We start from the raw sequence: 14,872 nt of genomic DNA, 5'->3' as shown, positions 1-14,872 counted from the left end.
TACATTGCACTCTCTATCATTGCTGCTGTGTTTATTGTTCATATGATTATAAACTAGAGGGAGTGGAGATGCTGACCCAGAGTACCAACTTGTCATCCAGATATGTGGCATTTCTTTTTATTTATTAATCCTCACCCTTCCATTTGCTTTTCAGAGAGAGTGGAAGGGAGAGAGAGGGAGGGAGGAAGGAGCGTCGAAGTGACAGAGACACATTGACTGGTGGCCTTTCGCATATGCCCTGCCCAGGGCCCTGGGTAGGGCCTGCAACCGAGGTACGATGTGCCCTTGGCCAGAATCAAACCTGGGACTCTTCAGTCCGCAGGCCGATGCTCTAACCACTGAACCAAACCATCTAGGGCCAAATATGTGGCATTGATATGGTTGCTTTAATCAAGGGGGAGGCACTCTGGTGGACAATCAGTATGCAGAGATTGACTCTCTGTTCCTCAGGCCAGACGCACAGATTTATTACGCCTTCCAGCACGACTAGGCTGAGAGAGACTGATCTGCAATCATCAAACTCAGAAAACACGGATCAGCTTGAGTGCTGGAGTCACTAATTTCCCTAAGAAGTCGAACTGCTAAGTAACCTAGAATAATTTACTTAGCTAATCAGAACATATCCCATCCTGCGACATGGCTAGCCAAAGCGAGGCCTTAGCGTGTGAGGGAACAGAAGAGTGGAAATGGGGTGAACACAACGGGCAGGACATCCAATCGGTGTGCCCATTTTCTCCTGTGTTATTGCTCCCACACGAGTAAGGATATACACATTCCTGGTAGAAAACTTCTGCCCCGGTTAAGTGCTGGAGATCCTTTTGACTTTCCTTTATTGAGAGTTGAATCGTATATCCTCAGCGCTGAAGGGAACTCAAAAGCCACCGAATCCGCCTGCATTACCAACACTTAACATCCTCTACCTCCTGCTGCCAATCCTCACCTGGCCTGCACCTGAAAAGGCCCAGTGACAAGGAGCTAGCTCACTGCCTGTCAGACAACTATATTTCTGGACAACATTGAGTGATAGGAAACTTTCCTTTATAGTGAGGTCAAAATCTGTCTTTAGAGTTTCCAGTGTGTGGTGGTTGGCCTCCCTTCAGCAACATCTGCACAATAAAATTTCTTTATTTCTGTGATGTGCATATCTTTGGAGTCTAACTAGAGTAGGGCACACAGGACTGCCTTATTTAGGAATTCCCCCACAATCTCAGGCCAAACATTGCTGGTTTGTTGGGTCATTCCTTGCAAAATATTGCCAAATCTCAGCCACTCTTTTGTGAATTGTTTTTGTTTACCCGCATCCATGTTAGATAGGGAAGTGGAAAGGTGCATGGAAAAAGCATGGCCTTCAGAGTCAAAGACACCTGAGCTTCATTTCTGGTGAATGATAATTCTCTTTTTTTAAGGTCAGTTATAAGGTTTGTATAGGAGTTTTCATTTACACATTCATCCGTTTGACATTTGTTGTGCTACGTGATGGAGACAGATGGATTATTACACAAACAGGTAGGCCACCCTCATGGAACTTTCATTAAACTGGCAATTGTAATAAAGTTTTAAGTAAGTGCTATGATGAGAGAAATATAAGGCAGCATAGCAACATGGGGCCTCTGTCCAGGAGGAGTTGTAGTGATTATAGAGGTCTCCTGAGGAGAAATGATCTTCCCTCCAACCTGATTTCCTCTTCTGTTTATTTATTTATTTATTTATTTATTTATTTATTTTTAAATATATGTTGATTTCAGAGAGAGGAAAGGAGAGGGAGAGAGAGAGATAGAAATGTCATTGATCGGCTGCAGCCCGCAACCCGGGCATGTGCCCTGACCGGGAATCGAACCCTGATCGCCTGGATCCCAGGTCGATGCTCAACCGCTGAGCCACGCCCGGCCGGGCCTCTTCTGTTTATTTTTTATCCTGTTGTATTTTGTCTTTCTATTTAAGTTTCTTAAGTGACTTTTTAGAATGACCTGATATAATAAAAAATACAATCATCTGAATATCTAATTGACATACTAAATCCCAAACTGCATTTATCTTTTCTCAAACATCAAGATCCTCTTTTGTAATCACATTAGAAAGTGTCACAACCAGAAACCTGACCCTTCACCCCCACCCCACCCCATCCCTACAGCCAATGAATCTTCAAGGCCTGCAGATTCTTTATTCATAACTCCTGTGAATTTTCTTCTAATAACCAACTCTAATAAATTCAGGGTCACTGTGAGGACTTGAAAAGAAACCTCACACTGGAAGGCAGAGCCAAGAAATGGAGAGAAGTTGAGTTCGCACTTTGCTACTGGGCAAAATGGACACTCATACTACCTACCGTGTAGGTTTGTTGTGAGTTAAATGAATGGAAACATGTAAAATGCTCAGAATTGCGCCAGGCATGTGAAAGCTTAAGGTTCATTGTTTTGTTTTGATCACTTGATCCCTATGTGCAGTCCAGCAGGAAACCAGCTTTAGCCAGAGATGTTTTCATTTATGTGAGCTAATATGCTTTTTGCTTAACCTGTTTTCTTTTATGTATGTGATTTCCCCTCGCAACTGAAAAGGTTCCTAATAGACACGACACCATTGGCACTGGAACCAACGTGGGAGACAAGGGCAGCACCTTGCTTACTTATTTTAGTATCCCCAGCACCTAGCGCAGTGCCTGGCACAGAGTAGGTGTGCACTGGGTATTTGGAGAATAAGCTCATTTATCCTGGTGCCGTGCTAGGGACACAAAGGTGAGCAGGCACCTGCCCTCACACACTGGCTCACAGCCCACCCCTGCCGGTGGTTTGTCCTTGGAGCTCTGTTTTTTCTCTCAGGGCTGACGGCATGGCAGGGATGGTGCCTGGGACCCATGATCCTTTCTGGACCCATGGCAAATGTCTTAATGTTTTTTAAATCAGAAGAAGTGAAATTTTAGGTAAAAGAAATGTTTTAACATATAATATTAATATATTCATCTTTACATCAACAAAGTTGTAAAATATCATTGCAATTTTTTTTTTTTTTTTTTTTTTATGGAGGAAGGAGCCCCTGAGGGCAAAAGTGTCTAGGGCCCGGGAGGTCAGGATGCAGCCCTGCTTCCTCGGTCTCCCTTTTGTCTTCTTCCTCTGTGAGTTTTCATGGTTTTATTTTGTCTTCTCACATCCAGCCTCATGTATTTGATCCTTAATTTGGCTCCAATTTTCTCTTGGGTCTGACTCATTATTTCTATGTCTTTGGCTATTATTTAGAATTAACCTCAAACATTTAATTTATTGATTGACTTTAAAGAGAGAGAGGAAAGGGGAGATACAGAGAGAGAGAGAGAGATATTGTTTCACTTTTTCATGCATTCTTTGGTTGATTCTTGTATGCGCCCAGACAGAACCCACAATTCTGGCATATCAGATGACATTCTAACCAGCTGAGCTACCAGCCAGATCAAATATTTTTCATTAGAAAATGCACTGGGCCCACTTTATGTCCTTTCCCCATCCACCTAGCGCTCCCTACCCTTCCTGGCTCAGGTTGCAAAGCCTGAACGTTGCCACATTTGTCTCATCTAACACCACCTGTTGTGCTGACCATCTGGCAGCAAGGGCCAGGCTTTGGCTGAGCTTCACTGCCTCAGCCACTGTAGGAGCAACCTGCAGCAGCTCTAGCACTCAGGTCCAACCAAGGGGCTGCCGGAGGGACTGTTTCCAGATGGCGTGGTGCCATGTGGCCCACCAATGTTTTCTTGAGAAGCTGTAGCCAGCTCAATTATTGTATCATCTCGTGTTTGTTTGCCTTCCTTCCTCCCATTTTCCTTTGTCTCAATTATGCCTTTCCCCTCACTCTTGCTTCCCTGATATTGTACTCCCCGAGAAATGGTCACATATAGGTTACACTTATGAAGATCCTCTCTGTGCCAAACACTGTCTTAACCTTTTACAGGGGATTCCCATGCCAGCTCTAGAGCAGAGACCATTAGCATCTTATTTTACAGATGAAGAAGATCAGGCTTAATGTCATTATTTACGCACTTGTTTCTTGCTTTAAATGATTCCCAATTTAAACATCTCTAAATCTTTTTTAAATTAAAAAAAATTTCAATTATAGTTGACATTCAATATTATATTAGTTTCAGCTGTACAGCATAGAGACCAGACAAAACCTCTAAATTTTTAGACATTTATAACTGATATCCTATCAACCAGTGGATGATCCAATACCCCACAGCATATTGATCCTCACATGCTTTGTATCTCTAGGTTCTAATTTAAACTATTAAGTTTTTAAAATTCATTATAAAGGGTTAGGTCACAATTTTCATCTTCTCTGTAGCAACATTTTATTTATTTTTTACTTTTTATCTTATTTTTTGTTTAGCCTCCCCTGAGGATGTTTTTTGCATTGATTTTTAGAGAGAATGGAAGGGAAGGAGGAATGGAGAAAGAGAGAGACATCGATGGGAGAGAGACACATTGATTGGTTGCCTCCACACACGCCCCAACCAGGGCTGGGATCAAACCTGCAACCCAGGTATGTGCCCTTGACCAGGAATTGAACCCACAACACTTCAGTGCATGGGCTGACACTCTAACCACTGAGCAACACTGGTCAGGTGTTCGATTACAGTTTACATTTAATATATATATTTTTAATCCTTACCGGAGGATATTTTTTCCATTGCTTTTCAGGGAGAGTGTAAGGGAGAGAGAGAGAGAGACAGAGAGAAACATCTATATGAGAGACACATTGATTGGTTGCCTCCTGCATGTGCACTGTCCAGGGCTGGGGATTGAGCCTGCAACCGAGGCACATGCCCTTGACCAGAATCGAACCCTAGACCCTTCAGTCTGAGGGCCGATGCTCTAACCACTGAGCCAAACCAGCCATGGCTAATATTATTTTATATTAGTTTCAGATCAGCTATGTTTTAAAATTTAAATGTGCATAATAGGGAAAAATGGTAGCCCAAAATGTTAATAGTGATGAGAGGACCGGACATATATTTTCTCCTTTATATTTTTTTCTTAGTTTCCAAATCAAATTATTTTTGTGGTGAGTGCATATTACTTTTGTAAATAGGAAAAAGTAAATATCAAAAAATGTTAAGCAGCCATAAATATAAATCTGAGTAAATAAAAGCTGTCAGAAATGAGAATGGAATTTACAAGTGTAGAGACAGGAAGACTGAAGCAATTCTAGGCTGACATGTGTAAAATTTAAAAGAGAGTTGAAGAGATTCAATTTAGTAAGAATGTCTCATTTGATTTATAGAGAATGGTGTTCTGAGATGTGAATTTATCTTTCCAGCATCCAAATCAGGTACTTTCAGAATGTGCGGAGCAGAAAAAAAAGGTGCAGAAGATAGATAATCTTTGTTTTGAGTCTGAATCTCTGCAGGCAGTCATTCCTCCCTTGACAAAGCTTTAATAATGGGGTATTTCTACATTCCGGCGGAGCAGGCTCCTCTCTATCTTGTCAGCACATATTGGAAAATAAAACTGCAGGCGTCTGAGTTACTTACAGGAAGCTAAAGCTAAACAAGAAGGTGACAGGGTGGAGGTGGTGAGCGGTGTGGCATGAATGCTAACCACTGGCTTTCAAGGCACAATTACTTATGCTGCGCAGAGTGTCTACAAACCCGGGATGGGACTTTGAAACACAGAATCCACAGACAGGGGTCTCCACCAGGGAAAACGAAGGCAAGAGGGCCACGCCCTGTATAATATACTCTGCACTGCATTTAAAGCAGCATCTCCAAAAGCACGCGTGCCATCTCCCCCCTCCTTCCTTTTTGCCCCGCTTCCATTGCATTAGGTAAACAGGAGGCCCTAAGACTGAGGTGGCTCTCGTGCCGTGGTGGCCTGTGTGAGCAACCCAGGCCCACGGTGTGGATGCCTCAAGGTTATAAAATTAAAACCTAAGGACAGCCAATCACAGTTAACAGCCAAGTAAACCTGGAGCTATAGCCAATGGGTAATTTCCTTACTTTGCTTCCACGCTTTCTCTGTATAAGCCTTTCCCTGGTGCCTGTCTGCCAGCGTCCCTGGCCACTGCCCGCTTGGCGCTGCCTGACTGCAATGGGTAAATGCCCGGTGCCCAGTGCAGAGGAGTCACCCGCGCGTCCTGGGCAGGCCAGCACTGCCCCTATTTTAGCACCAACTTTTTTTTTTTAAATCTTCACCTGAGGAAACTTTTTCCATTGCTTTTCAGAGAGAGTGGAGGAGAGGGAGAGATTGAGAGAGAGAGAGAGAGAGAGAGAGAGACATCCATGTGAAAGAGACCCATTGGTTGTTTGCCTCCTGCACGGCCCGACCAGGAGGACCAGGGGTCGAGCCCGCAACCCAGGTATGTGTCATTGGCTGGAAACTAGCCGGGACCCTTCAGTCTACAGTCTGACACTCTAACCATTGAGCCAGACCTGCTAGGGCTAACACCAACTCTTGCATCCCAGGAAACCCTTCAGTCTCAGGCAAATCTGGGTGACTAGCTGCCCTAAATAGAATTGAGTATGCCTCTGGTCAAAGGGCATGGGCAAGCAAGATTGATGAGGTCCAGTGTTTTAAAGAAACTTCCACATTACTTTCAGTAAATACGTTCATCCGCAACCTTATAAAAATGAGGTTTCCATTTCTAAACCACGAGGGGCAATGCAGCGAGGAATGATTGTTAAAAATAGGATACTGAGTTAAACCGCTGTGAGATTCATTCAACAGATATTGAGTACTTACTATTTGCCAAGCACCTTTCCAAGCATTAGAAATAGAGAAATGAGCAGAATAAAGTCCTTACTTTTGAGAACAAATTTTCAGGACTATAATCAGAGGGAGGTTGGCATAGTTTTTCTGGATAAATGTGCACAATGGTCAACCCTTCCCAATACCATCTTGGTGAGGATACCTGGGAAACCTAACAGCAAGATGTTTTCATGATATATCCTACTGTTTTCTCATCTTGACTGCATATCCTATGAGAAAAAAGTTGGACATTCAACCTGAATATATGTATATTTACAAATTACATGCATGTACTACTGTACTCATACATTAAACACATATACAAAAATAGAAGAAAGGCTGTCCTGACTAACCCCTGAGATGTGTGCACCCAACTTTAGAGATGATTAATACACCCCATGTCAGTTCAGAGGTGATAATGTGGCAATGGCTCTCTGGGAGAATGCAGACAATACTGGCACAGCTCAGACCACCTGCATCTTCACACATTGATTTTACCCCGGGATGTGCTCTCTTGGGTCTCTATGACTTTCTTGACCATGTAGGGTCCTCCTTGAAGAAAATATGGCCTCCTTGTATCTGCTGTGTAGACACCAGCATGAACCTTCCCATGGTTTTAATTTAAATAAGCATATAAAGGCCCACGTGGCAGTGCTTGAGCACTATCTCACTCTTCTCTGTAAGAGTTAGAATATGAGGGTCTTAAATTTGTATTTTCCCCCGTAAATATGCTTTTGGGGTGTACACAGTCTTTCACGAGGAGCTGAAAGACCAGGACAATGTCTGTTGAAAAGTCCCAGGTAACGTCAAAGAGAACAGAAAAGACACCAAGTGGCCTCTGAATGGGGCTGCTACCATAAAGCTTCTAGAAAGTTCCTGTGCTAGGTTGCTTGAAAGGTCACCAAACTGGGCTGCCTCAAAAGTCTCTTTGACACTGTTGTGTGAAAGTGTCTAGGCCCTGGGTGGCTGATGCAAAAACTCAAGGCACATGTTGCTCGACCATTAAAGAATGGTTTAGTCCTATGTAGGCATTAAAAGATAACTTTTGAAAGCAGGTAAAATCATGACTCATACAGATATAATAAACTCATGTTAAATATTTTATTTAATTCATTCATGAGGAACCTGGTGAAGTGTTTACAACCAGGTCAAAGGAGATTACTAAGAACAGACACCGGGATAGGTCAGGAATATAGTAACCAATGTGCAAATAGAGCCAAGATTGGTGTTTTAGGTTGTTTCTCCCCTGAACAGAATTTGTTTGCATGTCTATGGGCAGGAATTATTTAGCAATATTGTCAGTTATCTACGATTTACAGAATCAGACAACCCAGGTGTGCTTTAGAATGACAGCACATAATTTTCCATTTAAAAACAAATTTTCCCTATAGTTTCCCTGCTTTTGATTAAAAAAAAAGAATGTCAAAAATGAGCCCTGGCCAGTGTGGCTCAGTGGTTTGGGCATCATCTTGTGCACTGAAAAGTTGCTGGTTCAATGCCTGGTCAGGGCACATGTCCGGGTTGCAGGCTCAGCAGCTGATAAAAAATTTCCTCTCACACTGGTGTTTTGCTAATCTCTCTCCCTCTCCCTCCCCCCTCTCTAAAAATCAATTTAAAAAATCTAAAAAAAAAAGAAAATCTCAAAAATGATTCTTTTTTTATTTTTAAAAAATTTTTATTGAATTTATTGGGGTGACACTGGTTAATAACGTTATATAGTTCCCAAGCGTACAGTTCTATAATACTCCTAACGAGGTCCTTATTATATGCAATGGTCTGCGCTGGGTGCCGCGGGCGTTGCAAGCTGGGCGGAGCCTGACTCCTGACCTCCGGGGGCTCCTAACCCGCAGGGGAGACGAGAGGCGCACAGACAGTCACGGGCGGCGGCCGGGGGGGAGGGCGGGCGGCCTTTCACACGGCTGGAGCGGGAGGAAGGGCCACCGCCCGTGGGTGTGCGGACGCCGCTCGTGCGTGAAGATGAGGAACCGAGTGCGGGTGGCGGACCCAAAGCCTCCGCAGGCTTCTCCGACGTGCTCAGGGTCCCCGGCACCTGCTCTCCTTCCAGCCCCGCGGCGAGGTCGGGGTTCTCCTGGCCTCAGAACCCCTGGTCCCCCGAGAAGCTGAGCAGCTGGGGGGAGGCGTCTCTGTGGTTTGGCTTCACGGGCGTGGAGCGCGCGGTGGTGCGTGTGGTCCACGCGCCCCGGGGCCCCGTCCGTGGAGATTCCCGGCGCCGCGGCGGCACCACGGGCCCTGCTCCGCTGCTTTGGAAGAAGCTCCAGCAGTCCCGTCGCGGGGACCTGGTGTTCTCCTCCTTCGTCTTCCTAGCCCCCCTCTTCCTCGGGGGGTTCTTCATGGCGCAGGTCCGTAAGGAGGCCCAGGTCGAGCCGGTGGGCTCGCCGGCAGCGGAAGTGGAGGGGGGCCCTGGGCGGGACCCAGCAGCAGGTCCCCCCCCAAGAAGTCCATGCACCCTGAGCTTCGGCCGGAGAAGACGCTTTTGCTTTTGTCCCCCCTTTACTTCCTCCTGCGGGATGGCTCCCGGCGTGCTTTTGTTCCCCAAGCAGCAGCACCTGCACTGGTGCGCCGGGGCCCTCCCCCCTCCCCCGCCCCTACAGCCGCCCCGGCGCAGGGGCGCGGAGCAGCGCCGACGGCCCCCCCGCCCAGCCCTCGGTGACCACCGCCTTCTGCTCGGGGTTCTGCCCGCACTGTGCCCGTCGTTACCTGTTAGGGGGGCCGTCCGGCGCTAAGGTTTGGCGCGGCTGACGACTGGAAGTTCTTCCTGGGGGTCTTTCCTGCACCCCAGGAAGCCTGTGCCCCCTAAACACTGTGGCAGGGGCAGGGCTTCCCCCTGCCCACCTCCGCGCTCCTCCCTGAAATAGACACTTGCTGTTCTTGTTTTCTCCCTCCTCAGCGGGGCGCACGCTGGGGGGCTGCGGGGTGCGCCGGCCGTGCCTGGCGACCCCCCCTCCCCTCCCTGGCGCGCGCGGGTCTGGCCTCGCCCGAAGCCGGCGACGCTGAACTTGCTGTTCCGTTCTTCCCGGGCCTTCGCACCAGCCAGCTCTTCCGTCGCCTCACAGCGCTGAGCAATCAGGGTCCACGCGTGTTCTCTCCGCGGGCTGGACGGTGGTGTGCGGGGTCCCGTTCAAGCGGTGGGGGGGGGCTGTCCCTTCATTGGCAGCGGCCCCGAAGCCGGCAGGCGTCCGCCGTTGATAAACTCCACACCGCCTCCGTGAAGGCCGCCGGGGATCCTCCGTCTCCAAGTCCCGCAAGCGCAGCGCCCCGCGAGCCGAGGCGCCAGCGGCAGGACCTCCCGCCGCGAGCGGAGCCCGCCCCGCCCGGCCGCGCCGCCTCCTGCGGGCTCCTCTCCTCGGGCCCAGGCTGCGCGCCCGCCTGGACTCCGGGGCGCCGCGGCTCCTCGGACGCGGGCTGCTGCGGTGGCGGCCGCGGGGGCGGCGGGTCCTCCAGCTGCAGCCGCGGGGCGCCGGGCGTGTGCGGGGCTGAGCGCTGACCCGCTCGCGCGGGGGCGGGGGCTCAGGGCTGCGGTCAAGCAGGGGGATCGGTGCCCTCGCCCCATCCGTGTAAATGTAATCATCACACGCCAGCGAAGACAGATCCGAGAGGATTCTTGATCACAGAATGGGCCCGGCCTCCTTAGACCTGGCTGATTAACCGCGTGGGTGCAGCAAGATGTTCACGCTGCATAACCGCCTCCTTTGAGTCTGCCCTGCTCGAGGTTTCCGTAAGGACTCTCGGGATGGACTTCAAAGCCTCTGTTACTCGCTGTCTTGAGGCGAAGAACCGTGTCCAAGAAACTCTACCCACTGGATTCCATCTGCAGTGCCCGCACTTGTTGAGGGCTCCCTCTTTTCTCAAAGTTCTCCAACAGCTCCAGGCTCACGGCCTGCGGTGAAGGGACCTCTCTTACCAGCTCTAAGGCTGGACCCTGAAAGCCAGGCACCGGGAGGGCTTTCTCAGCACTGTCTCCATAAGGTCAACCTTAATTCCCCTAAAAGGGACTGGTCAGGCACCTGTGACAGCTCCCCCAGGATGGCAGGGGGCCTCCTCCCTTGTCTCTGCGGTCACTTCACCTGGCGGGCAGCCTGTTCTCCTCAAAGCAGCTGCCTGGTGGCGCAGACACCGAAGGCCTTAGACTTGGAGCAGCAGGGAGGCAGAGGGTATGGTCCCCTCTCCCAGCTTCCAGAATGTCCCTCCACTTGCCCATGCTGTCCGGAACCTTTTCCAAAGAAAACAAAAGGAGCCCAGATCAGTTGTCCATAGTGCTGCTGGTTGGAAATTATTTGGCGAAGTCCCTTGCAGAGAGCATCTCTAGAAAGCTTCCAAAAATAACTCAGCAGGAATATGAAGCAGAACAGGGAGGACCTGTTCAGTCTTCAAGACCTAACAATTTTGAATTTGAGTCTCTTTCTGCTGCCATTCTGATTCTTGAGCATGAGCCATCATATGGGTGATCATTGCTTTTGTGCACTGTTGAAATCTTTGCCTACTCCAAGGAAATCTTCTTGCCATACTTGTGGAAGAAGCTTTTACTTCACCGACAAAAACATTAGACCATTGAGCTGAATTTCAAAGTTGAGAAATTAAAGCAGTACATTTTAAAAGAGAAGAAGAAAATTTAAGCAGGCAGAAAATATTGCAAATACAATGGTAATTTGGACCAGTGAAATGTTGTCCAATTGGTAAGTAATACATAGTAAGAGGAAGGCAGGAGAATTGAGGTGCAGAGATCGCCCCCTAGTGTTCATGGTAAAGTTTGGAGCCTCACTGTAGGAGGTGAACAAAATACCACTCCTGAACTTCATGAAGTATTTCTCTCCAAAGGAAAGGAATGGTGGAAAAGCCGTCAATGAAGGGACAGCACACTCCCCAGTGCCAGGGGAGGCTGGCGTAGCATCCCCCCACCCCCTGCTTGAACGGGATTCCGTACAGTACCATCCAACCCCGGTGGTTTCTGTGTCATGCAAGGCAAAGCTAATACAAATCAATCAGTCAATCTTTATACACAGTGTCAGTATGGATCATGATTAACGCTGTTTTCAAAGAAGATGATGAATATTACATCTGGTTTATAAAAATGAATAAACATTTTACAGCGGAAAAGCTGAGATGTATGAAATTTCTGAGTCATTATATATAAATATGTATGCATACATATATATGCGCAATATGCTCAGATATACCAAGAACGTGTCAAGAATATCAAGTCAATAGATTCTGAGTATTTCTTAAACATCTGTGTTTTAATTGAACTCTACAGATAAGTCTGGTGTTTACCTCGAAATGAAAACCACCAGCCTAGATGTGAGATTCAAATTTTAAAAGTGTGATTCTGCCTGGCCGGCGTGGCTCAGCAGTTGAGCATCGACCTAGGATCCAGGAGATCATGGTTCAATTCCCCGTCAGAGCACATGCCGGAGTCTCTGGCTCTATCCCTTGTAGGGGGCCTGAAGAAGGCAGGCAATCGATGACTCTCTCATCATTGATGTTTCTATCTCTCTCTCTCCCTCTCCCTTCCTCTCTCTGAAATCAATAAAGACATACTTAAAAAATAAAAAAAATTTAAAAAAAATTAAAAAAAAGTAAGATTCCACCCAAGTAAACATTTTAAATAATAACAAACATTATGACTGGTAACATCATATTGCCTAACATCAGGCAAAGCGCCATCAGGACACTGATAAATAGAAACACTGACAAATCTCCAGGGACTTCCCATGAAGCATTCAAGACCAAAAGTATTGACGTTAATAATACTTCACCTATACAAACTTAACCTAGGAAAAGCTGAGCATCTTTTGTGATTTGATGACTCCTTCCATGAAACACATTAATAGTAACATAACAAGTGAAACTGAATTATTTTTAACGCCTCTCTTTTATAAGGTAAAGCAACAAATCTTTGGATTTCAGGGGGGCAAAAATCAAAAGTTGTCAGGAGATTTGAACACTTAAGATCATGGGTTTCTAAGACACAGTAGTTGTCTCCATTTGAAAATGACAATAAAACATCTAAAAATAAGTATGAACTGTAAAAACCTCAGTAATTTCATAAGTGAGAAACCTCTTTGCTTTTTAAAAACAATCAAGAACATAATAAAGTTAATACAAAGCATAGACAGTTATTCTGGTAAGAAAATCTTTTGCAATCTAGACAGATTACACAGAACAAACTTTTCATATTGGAGGTAAAGGCAATAAACAGCAAACCAAGGAAACTAGGCCATCACAATTGAGCTAACTTTGCTATGATTTTAACACATTTCATAGTTTTCACTCTGGTTTTATAAACCATGGCAAATAAAAGTATAATGGTGTCTTGCCAGGGTCTGGGGTGGGGTTAGGGGATGGGGAGTTATTATTTATGTAAGGCAGCTTTCTGCTGGTCCTGAGAGTGCACTTTTCCTTTCCACAGAAGACAGCGTTCCCTCCACTGAGCTGAAACACCACTTTGATGTCTCACCAGAGTGGAACAGACCAGCGCAGGGCAAAGCAGGCTGGCATGGAGCAGAGCAGAGCTGTCTAGCCAGAGAGAGCCCTGGCCCCAGCGTTGCCTCGTGGCTGTGCTGTTTTCATAGCCATGCTGTGTCACAATTGAGCTGTTTTGCATTGAGCAAAGTTTTCTTCATCACACCCCAAACTGGGGATTCCTGTTGGTGTTGAATTGGCACCAATGGCCATCAGTTGACAACATGAAACCCTGAGAACTGTTGCTTTAGGACACAACTTTTTTTTTCCCCCCTTGAAAAACATAAGCATGTATATAGTTGTATTTCTCTATTGCCCTTCATTATAGTTCCAACCACTAATATATAAGTTTTAACTAAAGCAACTTCTATTTCACAGAGAAAACTGGGGCAGTGGGAAAGTACAGGATAATTGTGAACTCTGCCACATACCAGGTTTTCAGTTTTTTAATAGATTAGCAAGGCTCATAAATACATATAACACCTTTTCATAGCCACAGACATACCTTATAGCACAACTTATCAAAGTGGTCAAAATGAACACATTTATTAACAGACTCAAAGATATAGCCTCTCTGTAGTGTATAAATATAAGAATCAAAAACATAAATATAGAATTGTGCTGAGTAATTAATGTTTCAGGATTCTATTTACTTAGGAATAATTTTGCTCTCCAATGTTTATCTATTAACTCAATTTTAATATCTCTGAAAGGTTTTAAGTTACCTAAACCTCTTAGAAATTATCTTCAAGCAGATATACTTACAAAATTACTAAATTACTGTTGAAATAACTTTTTCAGAATAATGATTCATTAGTTAAACACAAATTTCCATTTTTCATAATTTTAAACAGTATGAGTAATGTTAACTTATTTGATTAGTAAACCTATATACATTTAGGAAAAAACATATCCACATAGAATATTGTTAGGAATTAAATCTAACACGAATAAATCAGAGAAAATATAGCTGTCTTTATCAAATCCCAAATATTAAACTAGTCTCGTTTTCCAAAAATGTGCTTAAATTTGTAAACCTGAATTCTAAAATGTTTTTGAGTTGGTTTGTGTAAGAATATTTTATTAATGTAGCACATTTAAAGATTTAGAAATTCAATTTTATTACTTTCTGGGAATTTTAGGAATATTCACTTTATTTAAACACTTATTTATCTCTGTCAGCCAATCAGAAAAGAACTCCTTTAGCATGAGACTTTATAATCAAATTAACTAATACCCTCTGGAGGTAGAAAGACATTACACATTCACACAAAGGGAGAAAGTTCTTTCTAAACTACATACACATAGACACACAGAGACAGATAAAGGAAGTTTATAGCTTCAATTCTAAAATTTCAGTTACAGAGCAAGAGTAAATACAGAAACATCAAATCTTAGCAGTCCTGGTATGAAAGACTTGTTCTCATTCCCAATGGGCAGAGGATTCCTAATCAATTTGGATTCAAAACAGACAAACAGACAGTAGGACTAACCATCCAGATTCTCCACTGTCTCCCATCCAACAGAAAAGAGATCTCTATAATCCATTTCCAGGGATCACCAAATGGTCAGACCATAAAACCAAATTCTCAGTCATTGCCACCACTAATGAGTATTGGCTATAAATGAACCAAAACCAAAACTCAAAACAAAGCACGTTAGTAGAGAGAAAAAAAGGCACAAGG

This window comes from Miniopterus schreibersii, assembly GCF_964146895.1.
Source record: "Miniopterus schreibersii genome assembly, chromosome: 12".
NCBI classification, from domain to species: Eukaryota; Metazoa; Chordata; class Mammalia; order Chiroptera; family Miniopteridae; genus Miniopterus; species Miniopterus schreibersii.
The sequence above is the reverse complement of the archived record's forward strand: the minus strand, read 5'-3'. Positions refer to the sequence as shown.